Below are 25,930 nucleotides of genomic sequence, written 5' to 3'. Positions count from 1 at the left end.
CTACATACCGAACCCCAAGCTGAGATTTCACAGGCTTTTCACAGTTTGGTACTGTAATTGATCATTGCAATAAAGGTTCTCTCTTCCTACTCAGGTGTGGTTTTTGCCCCCTTTTAGGTCTACCCTCGGCATGGCTAAGGGCACACCTCCAGCCATTTTAGTCAGGTAATCAGGTTCCTGACATGTTCCCGGTTCGTCATAGCGCTTGCTCTCGGCTGTAGCCTCGACCACAAGTAGTAAAAGGCTGACATGTCAGCCTGCATTTGTGGGAGGGGCGTAGGCTCGCTTAAAAGGGAGCACGCCCCCTCCTTCACTTGCGTGCGTTTTCGGTGCCCCACCCTCCCTCTCCTTTTTCTCTCCTTACTCATCAGGGTATGCCCCCTTTTAGGTCTACCCTCGGCATGGCTAAGGGCACACCTCCAGCCATTTTAGTCAGGTAATCAGGTTCCTGACAGGTTCCCGGTTCGTCATAGCGCTTGCTCTCGGCTGTAGCCTCGACCACAACTACACTAGGACCATCCCAGGAGGTAGTGATATTGTTTCTATCCCACAGCAAAGTCCAGATCCATGTATAGGGCTTAAAGGTTGAAAACCAGGGAATTTCCAGAATAATGCCCTTAGGGTTAACTCTATGCTAGAGATAAGCAAATTTTTAAAAATTTTGATTCGACAAATTCGCTGAATTTATTCGTGGCGAATCACATTAAAAAACGACTATTTCCTGGCTGCAGAGAGCCTTTTAGTGGTGTAGAAGACTGTGCCTTTCAGTAAGGCCCCTTTCACACAGGGGCGAGTATTCCGCTCAGGTGCAATGCGTGAGTTGAACGCATTGCACCCGCACTGAATCCTGACCCATTCATTTCTATGCGGCTGTGCACACGAGCGGTGATTTTCACGCATCACTTGTGCGTTGCGTGAAAATCGCAGCATGCTCTTTATTCTGCTTTTTTAACGCAATGCAGACCCCATAGAAGTGAATAGGGCCGTGTGAAAATTGCAAGCATCCGCAAGCAAGTGCGGATGCGGTGCGATTTTCACGCATAGTTGCTAGGTGACGATCGGGCTGGGGACCCGATCTGTATTATTTTCCCTTATAACATGGTTATAAGGGAAAATAATAGCATTCTGAATACAGAATGCAAAGTAAAATAGTGATGGAGGGGTTAAAAAATAAATAAAAATTAACTCACCGAGTCCACTTGATCGCGTAGTTGCGGTTCTCTGTCTTCTTCTGCAATGTTGAGCTGCCGGCTAAGGACATGTAGTGACGTCACATCACATGATCTAATCACATGGTCCCTCACCATGGTGATGAGCCATGTGATTGGACCATGTGATGAGCACAGTGACATCATCAAAGGTCCTATTCCTGTGCGCAGCAAAGAAGAAGACAGAAGAGAAGCCGGGCTGCGCGATCAAGTAGATTAAGGTGAGTTAAATTATTTGTATTTATTTTTTTAACCCCTCGAGCCTTATTGTACTATGAATTCTGTATTAAGAATGCTATTATTTTTCCTTATAACCATGTTATAAGGGAAAATAATACAATCTACAGAACACCTAACCCAAACCCGAACTTCTGTGAAGAAGTTCGGGTTTGGGTACCAAACATGGCGATTTTTCTCACGCGCGTGCAAAACACATTACAATGTTTTGCAATCGCGCTGAAAAATCATGCATTTTCCCGCAACGCATGAGTCTGCTGTGGTAGTGAAACAATACTGTGAGAAAGTATGACATGCAGATGACAGACGTCGCTCTTAGAATCACTGCACACTTCACTTATTAGGGCAGTTACGGGGACAAAACTGACCAAATAACTCAAGTGTGAACTCAGCCTTACAGGTCAATGTTAGCGTCAAGAAGAAGCGCACTCCTTTTACACCGTCAGCAGCTGATTCCACATAGATGTCTACAGAACCTGTTCTATTAAACGCTTATACAAGTAGAGCCCCCCACACAGAGTGGAGAGGGTGTCAGCCGTAAGTTGGTGTTGACGTCACAGATTATTTTGCCCTTCCTCTGATCCGTCATAACAATAACCCCCGGGATAAGGATCTCTGGCTTGGGCTGCAGCTTCTCCTGGAAACAAAGGACTCCCTCCATGGTCTCTTGTAAGCAGCGCACACAACCCATGGCAGCTGGATCTTCCTGTCAGCATTCCGGTGCTGACCTGGGACCAGGGGTTTAGGTAAGAGGGTCACCCTGGTGGCGAAGAGCCCCTCGAGGGATTCCATAGCGGTATACTCTACATGATCCCCCGCGCAGAGGCTGTGTCTGGCCTAGCCTAAGGTAGACAGGGGCGCTTGACAGAGTGTGGAGGTGGCGGCAGCAGCAGCATCAGGAGGAGGCCACAGGGTGAAACAATAGCAGTGTGGAGGTGGCAGCAGCATCAGGAGGCCACAGAGTGGCACAATAACAGAGTGTGGAGGTTGCGGTAGCAGCAGCATCAGGAGGAGGCCACAGGGTGGCACAATGACAGAGTGTGGAGGTGGCGGCAGCAGCATCAGGAGACCAAAGAGTGGCATAATGACAGAGTGTGGAGGTGCAGCAGCATCAGGAGGCCAAAGAGTGGCAAGGTGACATAGTGTGGAGGTGGCAGCAGCATTAGAGACCACAGAGTGGCAAGGTGGCATAGTGTGGAGGTGGCAGCAGCATCAGAAGACAACAAAGTGGCAAGGTGACATAGTGTGGAGGTGGCAGCAGCATCAGGAGACCACAGAGTGGCAAGGTGACATAGTGTGGAGGTGGCAGCAGCATCAGAAGACAACAAAGTGGCAAGGTGACATAATGTGGAGGTGGCAGCAGCATCAGGAGACCACAGAGTGACCCGGTGACAGAGTGGGGAGGTGGGTGGAAATACCAGTACCAGCTGAAGATGGTGGGTGAAAGAAGGAGAGTGGCAGCATCAAAATAGTAGCTGAGTCAGGTAGCCAGAAGAAACCGATCACTTTTGTCAAAGTATTGGTTTGGCACCATGGATGATCTATTCTGGTGCATCAGGCATTGGTGGGTGGAAATCCTGGCTGATCTGCACCTGATTCATCTTGACAAAGTACAGTCTCTCCACATTTTAGGTGGAGAGGAGGGTTCTTCTTGGGGGAACTATAGCCCCCGTCGCACTAAACACCCGCTCTGATGCCACACTACTGGCCAGGCAGGACAGCTTTTCCAGGGCAAACTCTGCCAGTTGCGGCCACAAATCCAGTTTAGCTGCCCAGTAGTCAAGCGGATCTTGAATGTGGGGTGGCAGGGGGGTGTCCAGGTCCTGCTCCAGGTATAGCTGCTGCTGCTGCTGGTGAGTAGTTTCTTCACTAGGTGGGTGAAGAAAGCTGCTCATCAGCGACTCTAGACTCAAGCTGCTGCTGATGGAGCTAGAACTGCTCCTACTGTCACGATGGGGAGTGGGGGAAACTCCCCACAGTACGATATTAGGTATGCAGGGAAGCAGCTAGGCCTGGATGCCGAGATCAGGTCTCCTCCTAAAGCATCCCTAATCCTTGCCCTAACTCCTCGCCGTATGAGCGGACCTGGATAGTAGGATGGCTCACACCCAGGATACCTAGGACCCTGAGTTGCCCTGATAATCCCTCACATAGGAGCAGGGGAGAGACGACCGTTTCTTCCAAGACACTGAAGAGCAGGAGTCTCTACATGCTTAACAGCAAGGAAAGAAAGCCAAGTAGAACAGCAGGTAAGTATCCAGTGGCGGGGATAACCACTGAACCAAGAACCCAGGAAGGCATGGTAACTTACCTGCTGCAGCTGCCGGATGGCACAAAAGAACAACAGAAGACCACACCAAGGTAAACTGGAACCCATACAAATGTACTGCAATCCAAACACCAAACGGATGAAGTACGTACTGACACACAGGAACCAGCACTCCAGCAACAGCTTACTGACTTGACTTTTGGTTCATCCCTCGGGGAAACCATGGAGCCCCCTTATGGAGGCACAACAAACAGGGTATGACTTGCATACATGCTGGACATAAAACACCAACTGACCAGACATGTAACAACAAGACGAGACACCACACCCTGAACATAAACCCACACAGGTAAGGAAGGGGAACATGGAGGATAGAATGGGAAGACAATTTATGTCCAACAAGGTGGACCTAAAGGACTGGGCAGGATCACCCAGTAAAGGAGCAGAGCTCCATCACCAAACAAGGCTGGAGTACAACTGACTCCAGCCTGGAAGCCACAGGTAATATAAACCTCGTGGCCACACCCAGGACACACCTAAATCCCCACCAGCTAGTTAATTAACCCCTCCGGCACAAGACAGGGAGGCCCAAGGAGAAAGGAGGAGGCACCTACATGCTGTAACCACAACAGGTTGCTGCTGGCAACAGCATGCACGGCAACCATGTCATGGCTCACACCAAAGGCCATGACACTCCCACCTCTCAAAGCCCTCCCAAACTGAAAAGGGGAAGCAAGTAGGGCACCAACAAATGGGGTGGGGGGGGATTAGCGGACTCAGCGTCAGTGCAAGGAAGTCTCTCCAAGACTGCCGCACACCAAAGGCCGTGACACCTATAGCCACAGCAGCCATGGCCAAGGAACGTGAGTGCAGAGGGCCCCTCCGGTCAGACCTGCGAGAGGATGGACAATAGCACAGATAGGCAACGGCCAACTGACTACAGGGAGTGCAGAATTATTAGGCAAATGAGTATTTTGACCACATCATCCTCTTTATGCATGTTGTCTTACTCCAAGCTGTATAGGCTCGAAAGCCTACTACCAATTAAGCATATTAGGTGATGTGCATCTCTGTAATGAGAAGGGGTGTGGTCTAATGACATCAACACCCTATATCAGGTGTGCATAATTATTAGGCAACTTCCTTTCCTTTGGCAAAATGGGTCAAAAGAAGGACTTGACAGGCTCAGAAAAGTCAAAAATAGTGAGATATCTTGCAGAGGGATGCAGCACTCTTAAAATTGCAAAGCTTCTGAAGCGTGATCATCGAACAATCAAGCGCTTTTCATTCAAAATAATCAACAGGGTCGCAAGAAGCGTGTGGAAAAACCAAGGCGCAAAATAACTGCCCATGAACTGAGAAAAGTCAAGCGTGCAACTGCCAAGATGCCACTTGCCACCAGTTTGGCCATATTTCATATTGCAACATCACTGGAGTTCCCAAAAGCACAAGGTGTGCAATACTCAGAGACATGGCCAAGGTAAGAAAGGCTGAAAGACGACTACCACTGAACAAGACACACAAGCTGAAACGTCAAGACTGGGCCAAGAAATATCTCAAGACTGATTTATCTAAGGTTTTATGGACTGATGACATGAGAGTGAGTCTTGATGGGCCAGATGGATGGGCCCGTGGCTGGATTGGTAAAGGGCAGAGAGCTCCAGTCCGACTCAGACGCCAGCAAGGTGGAGTACTGGTTTGGGCTGGTATCATCAAAGATGAGCTTGTGGGGCCTTTTCGGGTTGAGGATGGAGTCAAGCTCAACTCCCAGTCCTACTGCCAGTTTCTGGAAGACACCTTCTTCAAGCAGTGGTACAGGAAGAAGTCTGCAAACATGATTTTCATGCAGGACAATGCTCCATCACTCGCGTCCAAGTACTCCACAGCGTGGCTGGCAAGAAAGGGTATAAAAGAAGAAAATCTAATGACATGGCCTCCTTGTTCACCTGATCTGAACCCCATTGAGAATCTGTGGTCCATCATCAAATGTGATATTTACAAGGAGGGAAAACAGTACACCTCTCTGAACAGTGTCTGGGAGGCTGTGGTTGCTGCTGCACGCAATGTTGATGGTGAAAAGATCAAAACACTGACAGAATCCATGGATGGCAGGCTTTTGAGTGTCCTTGCAAAGAAAGGTGGCTATATTGGTCACTGATTTGTTTTTGTTTTGTTTTTGAATGTCAGAAATGTATATTTGTGAATGTTGAGATGTTATATTGGTTTCACTGGTAAAAATAAATAATTGAAATGGGTATATATTTGTTTTTTGTTAAGTTGCCTAATAATTATGCACAGTAATAGTCACCTGCACACAGATATCCCCCTAAAATAGCTAAAACTAAAAACAAACTAAAAACTACTTCCAAAAATATTCAGCTTTGATATTAATGAGTTTTTGGGGTTTATTGAGAACATGGTTGTTGTTCAATAATAAAATTAATCCTCAAAAATACAACTTGCCTAATAATTCTGCACTCCCTGTACATAGGATGTCTCTATAGTAGTTCAGTTTGTCCTTCCTCTCAGCGGGTGTAAAAAAGGCCCCCAATTTGGATTGGTAGCAAGGGTCCAACAAGGTGGAGAGCCAGAAGTCATCCCTCTGCTGAATGGTGACAATTCGGCTGTCATTACACAAGCAAGTAAGCATGCATTGGGCCATTTGTGCAAGTGACTCGGAGGGACTCCCTGCCTCCATCTCCGCTGCATACTGCCACGGTGTGTCTGGGTCCTCTGCCTCATCTTCCTCATCACCCTGTAGCTCCTCTGGCTGCTCCTACTCCTTCTCTTCTGTCACCTGTATAGAAAAACCACCCATTTCACTACACATTGCTTGTGCTCCAATGTCCTCCTCCTCCTCCCTCAGTTCAGCCCCCACAGGGCTCATGAGGCTTGAGATCTAGGCGCCACATCTCCAGTCCCCTGACCAGCCATATTTACCAGCATCTGTTCCAGGACATGAAGCAGTGGAATGACATTGCTCATCCCATAGTCCTGGTGACTGGCAAATAACTTGGCCTCCTCAAAGGGCCTGAGCAAATGGCAGGTTTCACGCATGTGCTGCCGCTGGCTGACATCGAAGTTACACAGGGGAGTATTCCTGTCCGCTTGGATCATCAAGAAATCGTTTATGGCCTTTCTCTGTTCATATAGTCGGTCCAACATATGGAGGGTGGAATTCCAACGGGTGGAAAAGTCACATATCAGCCTATGTTGGGGGATACCTTTCTGCCACTGCAACTCAAGGAGGGTGTGTTTTGCGGTGTACGAGTGGCTGAAGCGCATGCAGTTTTCTGGCCATTTTTAGGATGTCTTGAAGATGGGTAGAAGACTTCAGTAACTGCTTGACAACCAGATTGAACACGCATGGCTCAGCCCTCCTTGATGCAGCAACAACACCATGTTCCTCCCGTTGTCGGTCACCATGGTTCCGATTTTGAGTTGTCGTGGAGAAAGCCAGAATTCGATTTCTTGATGAAGGACATGGAGCAGTTCCTCCCATGTGTGACTCCATTTGCCCAGGCAAAAGAGGTGCAGAACAGCGTGACACAGTCGTTCCCTACACATGTGGTATGCTGGAGGGGCACTGTGAATTGTCCCTGCAGTGGAAGCTGAGGACATGGTGGAGGATGAGGAGGCAGAGGCGGACATTGTTGCAGGACCAACATCATGAGAACATGGAGGCGAGAGCGGTGTCACCTGGCCAAGTTGCTGGTGTGCAGGGGGCCCGCTGCATTCATATGTAATGGGAGTGCTCTGACGGGGCCTGACATAAAGTGGAGTGACAATGCCGGGTCCCGTCAGAGCGCTCTTAAAACATGTGTAATATGCACCCTCGCAGAGACAAGATGGGGCGCAGAGGCAAGAATGGGGGGGGGGCGCACGCACTCACACGGCAGTTCTTGTCACTGCCGGGCTGTTTGTGTCCAGAGTGAAGCAGGGAGCCCTCTCCGCTCCCGCCCCCCCCCTGCAAGCCGTACATTCCGCTGCTGCCTGTGGGAGCAGCAATGAAAGCCCAGGAATCGGCCTTCAGCACAGCCAGCTTCGCGATGTGACTGTGGGAGCACGTCATCAGGGAAAAGGGTAAGTATGTGTTTTTTTTTCCATAAAGCTGCAGACTGGAGGAAAAAGCGGGGGGCAACAACTAGAATGAGGGGTCACAAAAGTGGGCATATTTACTGAGGGGGCGCCTAATCTGGAGTAACTACTGTGAAGGGGCACCTAATCTGGCATAACTACTGTGAGAGGGCACATATGTAGGCATAACTACTGTGACGGGGCACATATGTGGGCATAACGACTGTGAGGGTGCACATATGTGGGCATAACTACTGTTAGGGGGCACATATGTGTGCATAACTACTGTGATGGGGCACATATCTGGCCATAACCACTGTGAGGGGGCATATATCTGGTATAACTACTGTGAGGGGGCACATATCTGGCCATAACTACAGTGAGGAGGCACATAATCTGGCATAACCACTGTGAGGGGGCACATATCTGGGCATATCTACTGTGAGGGGCACATAATCTGGCATAACTTCTTTGAGGGAGGCACATATTTGGGCATAACTACTGTAAGGGGGCACATAATCTGGCATAACTACTGTGATGGGGCACATATTCTGGCATAACTAGTAGTGGATGCATGGAATAGCCTTCCTGCAGAAGTGGCAGCTGCAAATACAGTGGAGGAGTTTAAGCATGCATGGGATAGGCATAAGGCCATCCTTCATATAAGATAGGGCCAGGGGCTATCCATAGTATTTAGTATATTGGGCAGACTAGATGGGCCAAATGGTTCTTATCTGCCGACACATTCTATGTTTCTATGTTTCTAACTACTGTGAGGGGGCACATATCTGGGCATAAATACAGTGAGGGGGCACATAATCTGTTTTAACCACTGTGAGGGGGCACATATCTGGGCATATCTACTGTGAGGGGCACATAATCTGGCATAACTACTGTAAGGGAGGTACATATCTGGGCATAACTACTGTGAGGGGGCACATAATCTGGCATAACTACTCTGACGGGGGACATATCTGGGCATAACTACTGTGAGGGGGAACATAATCTGGCATAACTACTGTGAGGGGGCACATATCTGGCCATAACTACAGTGAGGGGGCACATAATATGCCATAGCCAATGTGAGGGGGCACATATCTGGGCATATCTACTGTGAGGGGCACCTAATCTGTCATAACTACTGTGAGAGGGCACATATGTAGGCATAACTACTGTGACGGGGCACATATGTGGGCATAACGACTGTGAGGGTGCATATATCTGGTATAACTACTGTGAGGGGGCACATATCTGGCCATAACTACAGTGAGGAGGCACATAATCTGGCATAACCACTGTGAGGGGGCACATATCTGGGCATATCTACTGTGAGGGGCACATAATCTGGCATAACTTCTTTGAGGGAGGCACATATTTGGGCATAACTACTGTAAGGGGGCACATAATCTGGCATAACTACTGTGACGGGGCACATATCTGGGCATAACTACTGTGAGGGGGCACATATGTAGGCATAACTACTGTGACGGGGCACATATGTGGGCATAACTACTGTGATGGGGCACATATCTGGCCATAACCACTGTGAGGGGGCATATATCTGGTATAACTACTGTGAGGGGGCACATATCATGCCATAACTACAGTGAGGAGGCACATAATCTGGCATAACCACTGTGAGGGGGCACATATCTGGGCATATCTACTGTGAGGGGCACATAATCTGGCATAACTTCTTAGAGGGAGGCACATATTTGGGCATAACTACTGTAAGGGGGCACATAATCTGGAATAACTACTGTGACGGGGCACATATCTGGGCATAACTACTGTGAGGGGGCACATATTCTGGCATAACTAGTAGTGGATGCATGGAATAGCCTTCCTGCAGAAGTGGCAGCTGCAAATACAGTGGAGGAGTTTAAGCATGCATGGGATAGGCATAAGGCCATCCTTCATATAAGATAGGGCCAGGGGCTATCCATAGTATTTAGTATATTGGGCAGACTAGATGGGCCAAATGGTTCTTATCTGCCGACACATTCTATGTTTCTATGTTTCTAACTACTGTGAGGGGGCACATATCTGGGCATAAATACAGTGAGGGGGCACATAATCTGTTTTAACCACTGTGAGGGGGCACATATCTGGGCATATCTACTGTGAGGGGCACATAATCTGGCATAACTACTGTGAGGGAGGTACATATCTGGGCATAACTACTGTGAGGGGGCACATAATCTGGCATAACTACTCTGACGGGGGACATATCTGGGCATAACTACTGTGAGGGGAAACATAATCTGGCATAACTACTGTGAGGGGGCACATATCTGGCCATAACTACAGTGAGGGGGCACATAATATGCCATAGCCAATGTGAGGGGGCACATATCTGGGCATATCTACTGTGAGGGGCACATAATCTGGCATAAATACTGTGAGGGGGCACATATCTTGGCATAACCACTGTGAGGGGGCACATATCTGGGCATAACTACTGTAAGGGGGCACATATCTGGGTATAATAAAAAGAGAGGGGGCGCAAAAGTGGGCATAACTACTGTGACAGGAACAAAGGTGGGCATAATTGCTGTGAGGGGCCACAAGGAGGACATAACTATTTTGAAGGGACTGCAAGGTGGTCCCTTCAATTTCTGCGAGGGGCCACAAGGTGGGCATTAGTACTGTGAGGGGCCACAATGTGGACATTAGTACTGTGTGGTAGCACTTAGGTGAAATGTCCTAGATTACCCTGCTATATATTGCCATAGCTCAGTCTTACTGACCAGCACAGCGCCCCCTGCTGATGATTTTACAGGGGCAGTCACCATCCCTTATGATTATTCTTTTTTTCTCACCACAGGGACCTTGTTCTGTATCCAGTGGACATCACGTCGATGCCAGCGAAACCCTGAATGAGGTAGGACCAGATTTTATTAGTTAGGACTGGGTGAGTGTAGCCATGCATTGGGCTTAGTATAAAGAAAATCTGCCGCCTCTTTGTAAAAATGAAGGGGGGAGGCCTGATCTAAAGTTTGCACTGGGGCCCATAACACTCTAGTTACGCTACTGCTGGTGTGGCTGTGCAGGAACCACATTCATCCAGTGGGCAGTAAAGGACATGTATTGTCCCTGACCGTAGTTACAGCTCCACACGTCGGCCCTGCCGTGCACTTTGGCAGACACCGACAGGCTCAAGGACTGGCCCACCTTCTGTTCTACATGTGTGTGCAGGGCTGGTACTGTCTTTTTGGCAAAGAAATGATGGCTTGGGACTCTCCACCTCAGCTCGGCACAAGCCATCAATTCTCTGAAAGGTGCCGATTCCACCACTTGGAAAGGGAGGGACTGCAGCACCAGCAAATTGGCCAGGAGCACATTCAGCTTCTGCGCCGTTGGATGAGTGCATGCATACCGTTGTCTCTTGGCAATCGCTTCGGTGAACGATTGTTGCCGGAATGACTGATTATGAGTAGGAGGAGCAGGAGCATCAAGACCAGTAGATGATGGGAAGGACAGACAGCTCCCTTCAGCTGAGGTGGTGGAGCCTTCACTGCCTGAAATCAGGTGTGTGCCACTGGGTGATGCAGCGGTTGCTGCGGCAGACTGGGCCACCACATTGGAGCCACGGTTCTTCCAGGCCACTTTATGGTGACGCTGCATATGTTGAACCAAGGCCGTGCTGCCAACATTGGCACCCTGGCCACGCTTCACCTTCTGCCCACTGTCACGGAAGGTGTACAGAAAACTAGAAGACACAAAATGAAGATCCGACTGACTGGATCCAAAACTAAGGAACCAAAGGGAGAGCCCTGCAACAGACCTGGCTCTCTCCCTAACTGCTCAGCCTATTCAAAAATCTCAATGGTAGATGATCGCATATCCTCGTTCCTCGACTGTATAACACCTGAACACCCTATAATAGTGAGGGGACACAACCACCGGCTCCCTATACTTGATACGGAGGGAGTCAGGGTCACCTGGGATCCAGCAAACAGGAAAACACAAATAAATGAACAAAACTTATCTGTAGAAGACTCAGTAGTAGCATCCAGCATGCACACACTCCAGGAAGTTGTATAAACCGCAAAGTGATGCAGTATGGGAAGGGCTTTAAAGGAATGCAATCAGTGCAACTACATGACAGCTGAGAGAGGCTAATGAGATTAGAAAACGAAAGCAAAACAAAAGAAACCTCAAGGAGGAGGTTCTGAAGAACGTCTGTCAGAGCTTCTCAGATGTCTGGTGGTGACACCCACAGATTCTACAAATGGCCATGTTCACCTCCTCTGGCGGCTTAACAAAAAACTGCCACACCGCCGAGTAGGTGATTTTACCCCCAACACTCCGCACTGACTGACTGCTACCTCCACTGCTTCCGTGAACCCCTGCACCACTACTTTCTGCACAGGTAAGCTCCTGCAAAGCGGTTGGTCTACCCCTGGCATGTTTGGCTCGCGACCTCCTACTGCTGCCACCCTGCTGAATCCCGGCCATGCTAGCAACTTGCTGGCTCAGCCGCAGCCTCATGGGCAAGCTGCCACCCTCTTTTCCCGATGATGAAGCACCTAATTCACCCTGCTCCCAATTGTGATCAGCTATATCATCATCATCAAGTACTGTCTGCACGTCACTGATGTCCTCCTCCTCAACGGTCCCTGGATCAGGAGCCTGACTGCTCGCAACACCAGCTCCAACGACACTCTCCTCATCATCTCTTGGCCGCTTACCGGAGGAAGCAGCGAATGTCTGCTTCACATCTTGGCTGGCCAGTAGCTGCTGACTTTCCTCTAGTAGCTCGTCCTCGCTGTATAGTGGAGCTTAGCCCACAGCATATAATACTTATCTGGCCGAGGGAACAGAAAAGGACAGAGGCAAGTTGAGGACAGGTGAGGGCACAGGGCCTGCTCCTGGGCCATACCAACTAAGGATTGTGTCTGACGAACCCACCAACTCTTGGCTGGGGGTGTATGATGTCACTTGGGACGAAGTGGAGGACCGAGTCAACCATCCAAGAACCGCTGGGTTGCTGGTTAAGACACGACCGCTAGATGACACCGGGAGCTCAGGCCTCTTACTGCAACTCCTGCTGCCACGCCCCCTTACTCTGCTGTGACCTGTGCCTGCGTCAGAAACATTTAGGCCTCTGACACTCCCCCTTGAAGGGCCTGGCATTTCTCTGTCGGACATACTGTTAGATAAAATAAATAAATTAAAAGGAAATTAAAAAACACCCCAAAAATGTCTGTAATTTTCTCACTTCACCATACAACGGTTAATAAGCCCTTTTCTCCCACTAATACACAGCAAAAAGGGCTTCAGAACATATAACTGCATGCTGAATGGCAAATAGGCCCTTAATTGTTCCCACTTATACACGCCACAAAAGGCTTTAGAACATATAACTGCACCGCTGAACGGCAAATAATATACATATTTTTTGCCACTAATACTCGCCAAAAAGAGCTTTAGAACATATAACTGCACTGCTGAATGGCAAATAGGCCCTTACTTTTTTCCACTTATACAGGCCGCAAAAAGCTTTAGAACATATAACTGCACTGCTGAATGGCAAATAATATATTGTTTTTTGCCCCTTATACACACCAGAAAGGGCTTTAGAACATATAACTGCACCGCTGAACGGCAAATAGGCCCTTATTTTTTTTCACTTATACAAGCCACAAAAGGCTTTAGAACATATAATTGCACCGCTGAACGGCAAATAATATATATATATATTTTGCCACTAATACACGTCAAAAAGGGCATTAGAACATATAACTCCACTGCTGAACGGAAAATAATATATATTGTTTGTCCACTAATACATGCCAAAAAGGGCTTTAGAACATATAACTGCACAGCTTAAAGGCAAATAATATATATATATATATATATTGTATTTTGCCACTAATACACGCAAAAAAGGGCTGTAATTTTCTCACTTCACCACACAATGGCTAATAAGCCCTTTTTCCCACTAATACAAGCCAAAAAATGCTTTAGGACATATAACTGCAGCGCACAAGGGCAAATAAGACGTATAAATATTTCCTTGTAATAAAACCTGTTAATGGCTGTATTGCACCCCAATAACAAGAACAGTTTGCTGGAATTACAGAGCTGTATAATAGCAATTTGCATCCGCAGTCAGTGCAGCAAGGTGTAATAGGATTGTTCCTATTACCCAGGCTGTAACCTCACCTACTGAACCCTGTTCTGCTTCAATACTGTGGAATGATTCCTCCCTATCCTTTCCCTGAACTTCTATACAGCAAAATAAAAGTTTTAGTTTTTTCTAGCACTGTCCCTAGCGCGTGCTGACGTCTCTCCCTGCACTAAGTACACTGGAAAATGGCAGAATCCAAGATGGCTGAGGCTATTTATAGGGCTGTGACATCACAGGGCTGGCTGCTGATTGGCTGCATGCATGGCATGAGGAAATCCGGATTCAGTGCAAATCGAATCTTTCATGAAATTCGGTTCGATTTCCACTTCGTCAACTTCGATTCACTCATCTCTACTCCAAACCAGTTAGTTGGCACAGTTGGCTCGCACTTGCTAATCCTTGACAGGGACTCTCGTCTATGCCTTAAAGTTTTGGTATGTGCATATGATAGACTGTTGGAGATACTAATTAGTGTTGAGCGGCAGGGGCAATATTCAATTTTGCGATATTTCTCGAATATTCGTCATATATTCGCAAATTCTCTATCTTCGTTTACATTTTATTTTATTACTAAAATCGCTATGTAAAATTAACTCAATGCATAAAAAGGGAGTGGTCTAGTAACTGTTTTTGAACTACCCGAAGTTTGAGACAATTGGAAAAGATGGTAGAAGCAATTTTCGAGACAGTGAGGAAGAATTCCTGATCACTGTAAGTAATTTCACATTACACCAGTGTATTTGGGTACATTTCACATGCATGTCAGACCAATCGCTTTATATGTAGATAGAGTGTTATAAAATATTTGTGATTGCGAAAATCATCACTTATGATCCGAATGTTTTTTTTTCGCGATACATATAACTTTTTATCAGGTCTGAGTAGATATTACTGATTGGTGCACTAAGTATTGTTGTAACATTACAGCCTGTACGGACAGCATAGAAATATCTCTCACATGCACATTGCACATCCATTTTCCTGCCGCACACTATATACAACCCCCCCCCACACACACGCACCCACAAACACAGTCTATAGATTAGAGTTTGTGTCCTGTTGGTCAGGACTCAGGAGAAGCTTTCTTTGTCTTACCGCCAGTATTTGCTGGTTCATTTAGAGTTACCCAGGGTGCACCACGGGGAGGCGAACCAGCTGTACACCCCATACCGTACCGTCACTTCACTAGACAGGTACATCTCTGCTCAGCTGGCCATATCCGTTAGCTTAGACCCCACACGCATACAATTGCAATTGAATATGATCTTATAACGGTAACATTAAATCTAATATTTCCCCTTCGAAGACAAAGTACTTTTTGATATTTTGCTGAGGACATTATTTAAAATACTTGTATTAAAAAAATTGGGATTATATGCTTGTGTCTTTATCCTGCAGTGCATGTTGGAGCGGGGCTATGACCGGACCCGGGTCCACTCTGAGAAGCAGGCCATTGTGAGGGAGATCAGTTCCGAGCTCAAGATGAGGTTTAAGGGCAATCACCCTAGGATGGCAATATTAAAAAAAATAGTCGGATTTGAAGAGGAGGAATTTGGAGCGGATCAGAGAGATCAGGTACAATGCTTACGTTAGTTTTGTATCTCTCGCCAACACTCTGTAATGTATATATGCAGTTATAAAAATAAATATTTCATCCCTTCACAAATGATTACTTATTAACTGGTGTGACATGTAGCAAATCAGCCGGTTACATCATTCATCTCACCATGAGTATATACAGTACAGACCAAAAGTTTGGACACACCTTCTCATTCAAAGAGTTTTCTTTATTTTCATGACTATGAAAATTATAGATTCACACTGAAGGCATCAAAACTATGAATTAACACATGTGGAATTATATACATACCAAAAAAGCGTGAAACAACTGAAAATATGTCATTTTCTAGGTTCTTCAAAGTAGCCACCTTTTGCTTTGATTACTGCTTTGCACACTCTTGGCATTCTCTTGATGAGCTTCAAGAGGTAGTCACCTGAAATGGTCTTCCAACAGTCTTGAAGGAGTTCCCAGAGATGCTTAGCACTTGTTGGCCCTTTTGCCTTCACTCTGCGGTCCAGCTCACCCCAAACCATCTCGATTGGGTTCAGGTCCGGTGACTGTGGAGGCCAGGTCATCTGGCGCAGCACCCCATCACTCTCCTTCATGGTCAAATAGCCCTTACACAGCCTGGAGGTGTGTTTGGGGTCATTGTCCTGTTGAAAAATAAATGATGGTCCAACTAAACGCAAACCGGATGGAATACCATGCGCTGCAAGATGCTGTGGTAGCCATGCTGGTTCAGTATGCCTTCAATTTTGAATAAATCCCCAACAGTGTCACCAGCAAAGCACCCCCACACCATCACACCTCCTCCTCCATGCTTCACGGTGGGAACCAGGCATGTAGAGTCCATCCGTTCACCTTTTCTGCGTCGCACAAAGACACAGTGGTTGGAACCAAAGATCTCAAATTTGGACTCATCAGACCAAAGCACAGATTTCCACTGGTCTAATGTCCATTCCTTGTGTTCTTTAGCCCAAACAAGTCTCTTCTGCTTGTTGCCTGTCCTTAGCAGTGGTTTCCTAGCAGATATTCTACCATGAAGGCCTGATTCACACAGTCTCCTCTTAACAGTTGTTCTAGAGATGTGTCTGCTGCTAGAACTCTGTGTGGCATTGACCTGGTCTCTAATCTGAGCTGCTGTTAACCTGCGATTTCTGAGGCTGGTGACTCGGATGAACTTATCCTCCGCAGCAGAGGTGACTCTTGGTCTTCCTTTCCTGGGGCGGTCCTGCATGTGAGCCAGTTTCTTTGTAGCGCTTGATGGTTTTTGTGACTGCACTTGGGGACACTTTCAAAGTTTTCCCAATTTTTCGGACTGACTGACCTTCATTTCTTAAAGTAATGATGGCCACTAGTTTTTCTTTACTTAGCTGCTTTTTTCTTGCCATAATACAAATTCTAACAGTCTATTCAGTAGGACTATCAGCTGTGTATCCACCTGACTTCTCCACAACGCAACTGATGGTCCCAACCCCATTTATAAGGCAAGAAATCCCACTTATTAAACCTGACAGGGCACACCTGTGAAGTGAAAACCATTTCAGGTGACTACCTCTTGAAGCTCATCAAGAGAATGCCAAGAGTGTGCAAAGCAGTAATCAAAGCAAAAGGTGGCTACTTTGAAGAACCTAGAATATGACATATTTTCAGTTGTTTCACACTTTTTTGTTATGTATATAATTCCACATGTGTTAATTCATAGTTTTGATGCCTTCAGTGTGAATCTACAATTTTCATAGTCATGAAAATAAAGAAAACTCTTTGAATGAGAAGGTGTGTCCAAACTTTTGGTCTGTACTGTATATATATATATATATATATATATATTTATACACACAGCGAGGTACAGATGTATAATGTAACCGGCTGATTTTGTGCGTTTTAGGGAACTTTCATACTAGCGTTTTTGTTTTCCGGTATTGAGTTCCGTCCTAGGGGCTCAATACTGGAAAAAAACTGGTCAGTTTTATCCTAATGCATTCTGAATGGAGAGCATTCCATTCAGGATGCATCAGTTTAGTCCCTCTTACGTTTTTTTGGCCGGAGAAAATACTGCAGCATGCTGCAGTTTTCTTTCCGGCCAAAAATCCTGAACACTTGCCGGAATGCCAGATCCGGCATTAATTTCCATTGAAAGCCAGCCCTAAGTGTTCCAGCAAGATGGATCCGTTCTTTCTGTCCGCGCATGCGCAGACCATTAAATTAATACCGGATCCGTTTTTTCCGGATGACAACCGGAAAGATGGATCCGGTATTGCAATGCATTTGTGAGATGGATCCGCATTCAGATCCATCTCACAAATGCATCCATTTGCATCCAGATTGCCCGATCCGGCAGGCAGTTCCGGCGACAGAACCACCGGATCCTCTGCTGCAAGTGTAAAAGTACCCTTACACACACAGAAATATATATATATATATGTGTGTGTGTGTGTGTATATATATACATAAACTGCAATCATCATTCTGTATTCCAGTAAAAGGCCCTATACATCATTACATTAGATACATCCCCCACTTAACTCCTTAACGCCCGATGACGTACATCAGGGTTAGGGGTCTGGCAGTCATTGATAGCCGGACCCCTGCTGTATGCTCTGGCATTGGTGAAATCACTGATGCCGGCACATTAACCCCTGCACGGCCACGGTCAGGCATGACCGAGGCACGTGCGAGCTTCAGACATGTGGGGGGTCTCAATCGGGTCCCCGTGCTGCTGTGACGGGGACACAATGGCAGGGAAGGTAGCCAGATGACTTCCTTAGGCATCGTGGCTGCCTTCTGGGAGGGCCTATAAGATCCAGCCCCCTGTATTACACTGGTAATACACTTACAGCCAATGCATTACAATACAGAAGTATTGTAATGCATTGTAATCCTAGAGGGGGACAAAAAATAAACTAAAAAAAAATGTAAAAAAAAAAGTTAAAAGATAAAGTTAAATAAAAATTTAAAAAAATAGTGAAAAAAAAGTTGACATATTATGTATCACCGTGTCCAGTTCGACCAGCTCTATAAAAATTATATAAATTATATAAAATTATATAGAATTAAAACTGTGCTAAATAAACCATTTTTTTGGCACATTACATCACTAAAAGTGCAAGACGAAGCAATCAAAATTGCGTATGACCCCCAAAATAGTACCAATGTAACCGTCACCTCATCCCGCAAAAAGACAATCGCCCAAAAAATAAAACAAATACGGCTCTCAGAATATTGAGACATTAAAACATGATTTATTTTGGTTCAAAAATGCTATTATTGTGTAATAATAAAATACAAAAATAAAAGCATACATATTAGGTATCGCCACGTCCGTAATAACCATTAGCATAAAAATATCACATGCCCTATCCCCTCAGGGGAACACCGTAAATAGAAGAAAATAAAAACCGTGTGGAAAAAGCCATTTTTTACACCTTACCTCACAAAAAGCATAATACCAAGTGATCAAATTTTTTGTAAATTTTTTTATTTAAAAAAAAAATAGAAATGAAATTTTGCGACTGAATTTTTCCACTGTCATGAAATACAATATGTGAGGAGAAAACAATCTTATAATGGCCTGTATAAGTAAACACATTTTAAAGTTACTACCACATAAAGTGATACATGACAGATTTGTCAAAATCGCCTGGGCAGAAAGGTGAAAAATAGCCCGGTCATTAGGGGTGAATTTGCATTGATTATGAGTTCTGAGCTGTTTGTCTAAATTTTGAACACTGTGTGATTATAGGGGTTCCAGTTCCCTCTGTCGGCCGGCACAGGCCTTCTACAGAGGATATGAGGGTGGTTGTGGTCTCGGCATTAGAGGAGGAAGAGGGAGAGAATGCTGGACCCTCCCAGCATGCAGATGCTCCACCACCACCTGATGTTGGCAAAATATATATATATATATGTAAATATTGACAATATATGCTGAATAAAGCACATGCGCAAAAAATAAAGCATGCACACCAGTTTAAGAGAATTCGAATGCTCGATAGTTGATAAAGTTAAAGAGGGAATAAGTGGTCCATGATGGTAGTCCTCAGCAGGATCAGGACAGACAGCAGAAGCAGGTAATTGTTAAGGGTATAGTATAAGGCCTACACCTAGCTAGACCAAACTCAGCAGAAGCAGGGCAGACTGCAGCAGGTAAATGGTAACGCTGTAGTATAAAGCATACACATAGTTGGGAAGAAAAGGGGAATAACGTGATATCAATTATATAGATCACTAAAAATCAGGAAACCAAAACAGAACTAGTGATCAACATAACTTTTAATCATGTAGTATTAAAAAAATAGGTCCTTGGAAAATAATTATAATAGGATGATTATAAACATAAGCAGCAGTAGGTAAAGACTATAGTGCACAGCGGCACCAAAATAAGTAAAATGAAATAAAAGTGCACGGCGGCACTAAAAAGAGGCAACCATAGTCGGTAGGATTCAGGAAACAGCCCGTGTCCAGATATCTAGAAGTGCAATATCTTCAGTGGGACCGTTGGCTGCTTGGCGTCACGGGATCTAGTATAACCCTAATATAGCTCTGTGGTAAAGGAACAAGGCTGACCCTAACTTCTAGAAATCAGAGCAACCTCACCACAGGGCACTCCTTAGAAGGGCAACCCCGTCCGCAACCTTTCCCTGTATACTGGTCCTGTTATAACCCTATCCTAATCCCAATTCCTACATGCACATTTCATGTTCAGATACAAAAACAATCAGGGGAAATCATCAGGATTTTTTTTAAAAAGAACAAAATTCAGGGAACCGATAAGTCTCTGATAAGGATTGCTAGTTCCCTATATAGGCGGTCGGGTGATACCAGTTATAACACACCCTTGTGACCGTATATTAGAGATGCAAGGAGGAGGGAAGGGGAGTCCTAGATACAGCTCCCTAACTTCTCGCTTACGGAGCGTAATAACAGCCGCGGGCAATGGATCAATCCAGTGTTATAACTGGTATCACCCGACCGCCCAGTGCGCAGCCCGGATCATCGAGCGCAGGTCATGCTGCAGAATAAGCCTTTAGCTGCAAGGCTTGGCTGCACACGGGGGGTAGTGTCACACAGCCCAGGGCAGACTTCACCAGGAAGGGGCTGGCAGGCACCGGGGAGCACCTACACTGTCATCCAGCAGAGCAGAGTTTGGAGTCTGTTTTGAAGGCACCATGTGTTCTGGAGTTACATCGAACATCCGGTAAACTTACCCCACAAAACAAATGCAGCTTTGAGGACTTGACATAGAAATTCATATTCCTTTAAGTTCATGAAAAAAGTACAGTAATCCGGTCATATACAATGCAGATGTCTTGAGGGGGAGAAGATTTCAGGGCTTTCAGGGAGAGATGGGGTAGATAGATTATAACATAATGGACCACATGTATATATCTATCTACCCCATCTCTCCCTGGAAGCCCTGCATTCTTCTCCCCCTCCAGACATCTGCTTTGTAGAGGAACGGATTGCTGTACGTTTTTCTGGAACCTGCAGGATCTGATTTTCTATGTCAAGTCCACAAAGATGAAGCACAGCTGCATTCGTTTTGTGGGGTAAGTTTACCGGCAGTTCTATGTAACTCCAGAACACATGTCTTCAAAACAGACTACAAAATCCGCTATGCTGGATGACAGTAGAGGTGCTCCCCGGTGCCTGTCAGCCCCTTCCTGGTAAAGTCTTCCCCGGGCTGTGTGACACTACCCCCCGTGTGTAGCCAAGCCTCGCAGCTAAAGGTTTGTACTGCAGCATGACCTGCGATCGATGATCCAGGCTGCGCACTGGAGGCAGCCACTTAAGACCCCGAGTCATCACCGAGGGGAGGGGAACTGGTCCCGATGGCAGAGCAGGGGACACTTCCACACCCGGGACAAGGCAAGCTGGTTCCTCACTGGCTTCTGTGCTCTGACGGGCAGAGGACGGCTGGGTGCTGCCGATGGCTGGAGCATGGCGTGTGTGTGGCGCTGATCATCTACGGGTCGTGCGAGCGTCAGTAACCATAACTCTTCACAGACAAAAGGAGGATGAGATAGCCGCTGCTAAACCCCACCAGTCCTGCTTCCCTCTGGCTTGGAGGAATCAGCACACGGCGCTGCAGGCTGCGTTACCACAGTGTTCTTCTCCAGACTCGATGTGCCCGATATGGAAACTGAGAGCAGACCGGTGCAGGCAGCGCGTGGAGCACTGTGCACTAATTGGTATCTGAGAGGTCTATTTTCCAGTATGGTTTATGTATAGAGGGCAGTGTCCAGAGATCACACAGAGGACTAAGGGTTACACTATACGAGGGCTGAAACGATTAATCAATTTAATCGAGTTATTCGACACAAAAAGCCAATGTGGTCAAGTTCCCTTGACATTTAAGATCTACTGTTACTAATAATGTTTGCGCACCTCAGCGCCCGTTATTCTAACAGGCTTAAGACAGTTGTGTGTTTTGCGGTATGCAAATTGCGGATCGGCAAAACACGGATGGTGTCCGTAAGTGTTCCGCAAAATGGACAAAAATAGGACAGGTTATATTTTTTTTGCGGACCACGAAACGGAGCAACAGATGCGGACAGCACACTGAGTGCTGTCCGCATCTTTTGCGGCCCCATTGAAGTAAATGGGTCCGCATCCAAGCCGCAAAAACTGCGCCTCGGATGAGGGCCAAAACAACGGTCGTGTGCATGAGGCCTAAATGCTTAACATATATATAGATATATATATCTATATATCAAAAATTAGTAAAATGAATGAATAAATCAATAAGAGGTTTAATAAATTAATGATAAAAAATATAAATAAACTCATCGATTGGAAAAAAAATTCAATTGTTCGCCCCCCCAAAAAAGGAAAGAAATTCAACAATAGAGAAATATATAAATAAAGTCATCAATAAATAAATAAATATATTAATAAATGCATCCATAAATAAATACATAAATAAATTAATCAATAAATACATAAATAATTTCATCAATACAGAAATATATAAAGTTAATAATAAATAAATATATTAAAAAACAACGAAGTTTGTGAGGGAGAGCCAAGGAGAAGGATTGACAAGGGACCCTTCAGCGCCCGGAACCGATGGTGGGGGCCAAGAAGTCATTCATTTTGATAAATGTCAGTCTGTCCACGGAGTGGACAGACGGGTCCGCTTGTCGGTGACCACCCCACCTGCCGCGCTGAATGTCTGCTCAGACAGTACGCTGGTGGGGGGGCAAGACAGTACTTCCAGCGCATACTGAGCGAGCTCACGGCAGGTCTCCAGCCTGGAAACCCAGTACTCCATGGGGTCATCGGTGATCATGCTGTCGGAAGCACAGACGGAACCCATGTAGTCTGCCACAATGCGGGCCAGCCGCTGGTGGTGACTGCTGCTGCTGCTACTGGATCATGCAGACAGGTAGAACAACCTCATATAACCCATAAGATCACCTACTCTGCTGGAGCTGCTTGGGCCAGCCACCTGCTGGATGAGGTGAGATGGGCGGGGAGAACTGGAGTGTGAGGCTGAGGGTTTGCCTGCTCCAGCCGGAGGATTAGACAGGCCCGCAGGTTATTCATACGGGCATCCCTCTGGCTGGTTGGGATGAACTGCTCCAGTTTCCCCTTGCAGCGAGGGTCTAAAAGGGTGGCCAACCAAAAATCATCCCTCTCCTTAATTTTCTTGATCCGGGAGTCCCTCCTGAGGCATTGCAGCATGTGGGCAGCCATGGGGAAGAGGACAGCCCGCTATGACTCTTCTTGGCTGCCCAGGACCATGACATCTTGGTCCTTCTGCTGCTGCTCCCTGTGGGAGTCGCCCCACCCCCAGACTAATGGCTCCCCCAGCATCGGCTCTCCCTCACGGCCAGGCCCAGACTCTTGGACGTTGGCAAACTCCTCAACAAATTCTTCCTCCTCCTCCTCATCCTGGGCCTGGTCTTGGTGGAGCATTGTTGCCTCTTCTTGTTCCACCAAGGCACTCTCCCCAGCATCGAGTAGGCGATCTAGTGTCCTGTCCAGCAGGAACACTATGGGGAGCACGTCAATGAGGCCGACATGCTTCCTGCTGGCCACCTTGGTTGCCTGCTCGAATGGGGCCAACACGTGGCAGACCTGATGTATCTGCCCCCACTCCGCATTGGTGATGTAGGGTAGTGGGTGTGATGGCCTGGAAGTGCCTTGTTCCAGCAGGTATTCTTTCACCGACCGTTGCTGCTCCCACAACCTCTCCAGCATGTGGAGGGTGGAGTTCCACCGCATCACGCTGCCAACAATCAGCCTGTGAGGTGGCAGGCTGTTGTCCTGCTGCACTTTGGACAGGGACGAGGTGGCGGTTGGGGAGTGTTGGAAGTGGCTGGTAATCCTACATACACGTTGCACGATGTTGCTCAACCTTGGGTATGTGCGTAGGAATTTCTGTACCACAAGGTTGAGGACATGTGCCATGCAGGGTACGTGTGTTAGACTGCCAGCATTGAGGGCGGCAAGAAGGTTGCTACCGTTGTCACAAACAACCATACCTGCTTGGAGCCTTCAGGGTGTCAGCCACTTGTGGACCTGAGCCTGGCAGCGGACGTGCCCCACACTTGCCTAGCTATAGGGACGCTTGCTGGGGGGCTCAGCAGCGATGGAGACAGTGGCTTGAGGGTGAGCAGCAGTTCTCCTCCAGACACCCAGGGGCGGCACCACAAACTGAGATGCCGCCACATCTGATGATCCCACCCCGGCGCCTCGGAGGGACACCCAATGGGCTGTAAAACTGATGTATCGTCCCTGCCTATGTCTGCTGGTCCAGGCATCCATTGTCAGATGTACCTTGTTGCTGACAGCATAATCCAGCGACAGGGATACATTCTGCACAATGTGCTGGTGTAGGGCAGAGACGCCGGTCCTGGCAAAGTAATGGAGGCTGGGGACATGCCATATGGGTTGGGCCTGCTCCAACATCTGCCAGAATGGATTGCAGTCCACAATATTGAAGGGCAGCAGATGTTGATCGATAACCCTTGCCAGGAGACTATTAAGTGAACGCACACGTCGGTACCGGGGGCGTGGTGCGTTAAAATGCGTCGGCAACTGACGGCTGACTGCCGGACAGCAGTGGAGGCGATAGATGAGGGTGCAGAGGAGGCAGAGGTCTGGCTGCCGGTACCAGCACCTCTAGGAGAGGAATTGGGAATGCATTGTTGGAAGGGGGTGGGGTGGCTGCAGGACTGTGGCAGCAGCTGCTGTCCCCTGCGCACTGCTGTTGGCGCTGCTGCGACCACCCTGCATCTGTTCCCACTCCCAGTGGTTGACTCTCAGGTGCTGGGTAAGGGCAGTGGTACCCAGCTGAGCACAGAAAAAAAGACGCTGACACTAATCACTACCCACATGAAAACCTAAAACACTAACTCTAAAACACTGAAAAATACTTATTTTTTAGTTTTTTTTTTCAAAGACAAAAGACGCTCACACTAATCACTACCCACACGAAACAATAAAACACTAAAACACAGAAACAGCACAAAGATCACACTCCTCTCTCTCTCTCACAACTACATGAAAGAGCACAAAATGGCTGCTGGGGAGTTTCTCTTATATAGTACGGGGTAGGCAACTTTCCTATTGGTTGCTTGGGAAGTTAAGCTCTTGCAGCCTTCTCATTGGCCCACAAGCTAGAAGCAGGGAGGGATCATGTGTACTGTAAAAAAATAAAAATAAAATTATTATATTTGATTTTACGAATATATAGCGATATATCCGAAATATTCGCAAATTCTCAAGTTCTGATATTTACGATTAAAATTCGCTATTCGAATATTCGTGCTCAACACTAATACTAATGAGACAATTGAAACTTATAAGGCAGATTTAACAGAATCACATGGTATTATATAGATTTGGTATTATATTCGCAAATTCGTGATCTCCAGTCATTATTTTCTTGATTGCAAAAATCGGCAATCGGAAAATTCACGATAAAAAAATCGTGATACGTAAATTTGCGATCAACACTACTTCTAAAGTCAAAGACATTGCAGCCTTATCATTGGCCCACAAGCAAGAAGCAGTGAGCGATCATGGGTACTGATGAAAAAAAAATCTAGAATATTTGCGATTACGAAGACATAGCACTATATTATATATATTTGCGATTTCTCAAAGTGCCAATATTCGCGATAAATTTTCGCGATTAAAATATTCACGATCAACACTAATTATAATCAAGACAACTTGGTTTTTGGTCTCCACGTTCCAACCCTTCAAGGCTTCTGTTCTCCTGCCTTGCATCCTGGTTACCATTCACCTAATAGCAAGGGCCCCACAGCCACCATCATGCAGGAGATCCCTGAATCCCAGGGTGTGCCCCCAGAGGAAGAAGGATTGAACCCCACCCTCATTGCCGCAGCCACCACTCCCATCCTCTCCAGGCCCACACACTCTCCCTTTGCAGGCTAGCACGAGGCATAGGCATCTAACATATATGCTATAAT

The sequence above is a fragment of the Bufo gargarizans genome, chromosome 6 (assembly GCF_014858855.1).
Source record: "Bufo gargarizans isolate SCDJY-AF-19 chromosome 6, ASM1485885v1, whole genome shotgun sequence".
NCBI classification, from domain to species: Eukaryota; Metazoa; Chordata; class Amphibia; order Anura; family Bufonidae; genus Bufo; species Bufo gargarizans.
Note: the sequence above shows the minus strand (reverse complement) of the source record.